Consider the following 1,662-nt stretch of genomic DNA (forward strand, 5'->3'; position numbering starts at 1 on the left):
TTTCATCCTGCACATTGATTACTGAATTAATTTAAATAAAGTCAGTTACAAAGGTATTTTTGGTTGTAAACTAATTCATTTTCAAAGTAACTCTCCTGTGACTGACCCTGTACATATTATTATTTTAAATTTATCATGTGTGTTGGTTTTTAATTTTAGATATTCAAAACAGAATAAAGGCTTATTATTCAATGGAAGGTACTCTATTCTCTGCTTACTATCTACAAAGCCTTTGACTCCCTTGATTATGGTCTCGTTTATATTATGGCAGTTTATTGTGTCCGTGCTTGTGACACTTTATCTGTAGAATTACATTAAAGTTTTTTAATATAATCAGACTGATAAGCAAAAAAAAATCGTTTTTACTTTTAATGCCAACATCGTTAATTTAGAAGAAATTAACTAGGACACTTCGTTAATGAAATTCAGTATTTTGCATCTGTCCGTTAAATGTCGTCTTTGAAAATTTAGGAGCACCCACAGTAAATTCATTATCAAAAATACCCTTTTCCATCGACTTAATTTATAGCACCGAAGCAAAAGCAAGTAATGAATCATAAGGATTTTGCAAACCAAAATAAAATTTATCGTGGTAATTAAAACCTAGATAAGTATAATACGTCTTTTGGAATAAATTCATAAATTTCAACCTCCTGCAACGCAAAAATCGAATTTCCATTGCTGAATTCTCATATGTTATCCCGATAATGACAGTTATCGATACTTGACCGCTTGTTTGATTCGCACCGAATTCTCTCCCGTTTAACACATCTGTGTTTTCTCCTGAAAGTGGATACAAAACAACTTATCGGAGGTTATCTGAAAATAAGTGCTTGGGACGAAACAAAACGGTTTTTTCAACGAGAGGGTTTCAGTAATGTTTCACGTGGAGAATTAAGAAAGTTGAAGCTAAACGCCGTTTTGCAAACAGGTTTTGCATTTAAATGTGTTTCAGGATAACAGATACTAGAAAGTGCGTGGAACCGAGGAATGCCGTGAATTTTAAGCAGTTCTACTTCTACTAAATTACCTCTTGAAACAAATGGAACTGGACGACGGTGATTGTGGCTCTAATTGATAACGAAATGACGAGCGCTTCTTGGAGGGAAATCGTCAAAAATGGCGGCGAACGCGATATTGGCCTCGCTGGCGTTGTTCACAGACGAATTGGGCAATTTAAGGCAGAGAAAAAGTCCCGTAACAACCGAAATCTTTGAACATAAACAATTTCGGGTGGGATCGCTGCGAGGCTAATTTTTGGTAATGGGAACGTTGTGGGTTATCCATTATTCGGCAGTTTTCTCTAGATGGCAATTGGTGGAATTTTATTTTTCTGCGTGTGTTCACATTTAGATGAAACTTATAAAATTAGTTTTTTTCTGAATTTCAATGAGATACATATCTTCTGCCTTAATTATTGTAAAATAGTAATTCCATCTACTCTCCGTGTTAAAAAAAATAGCTTCAAATTGTAAATATTAATGTTTTTACAAATCTAAATTTTTCTAGCACAAATCGGAACAAAAATATACATATGTGAGTGAATCAGTTGCTCTAAACTAAACTAAGCAGCCAAAACTTTTTAAATAAAACAAGAGGTGTATTTGTGGATTGTAAATTTTTTATTTATTGCTTTCATTTAAGATAAAGTAGAGCAGGATT

This window comes from Tribolium madens, unplaced genomic scaffold (genome assembly GCF_015345945.1).
Source record: "Tribolium madens isolate multiple individuals breed KSU strain unplaced genomic scaffold, Tmad_KSU_1.1 Scaffold_1;HRSCAF=32;Tcas5.2_LG8, whole genome shotgun sequence".
NCBI classification, from domain to species: Eukaryota; Metazoa; Arthropoda; class Insecta; order Coleoptera; family Tenebrionidae; genus Tribolium; species Tribolium madens.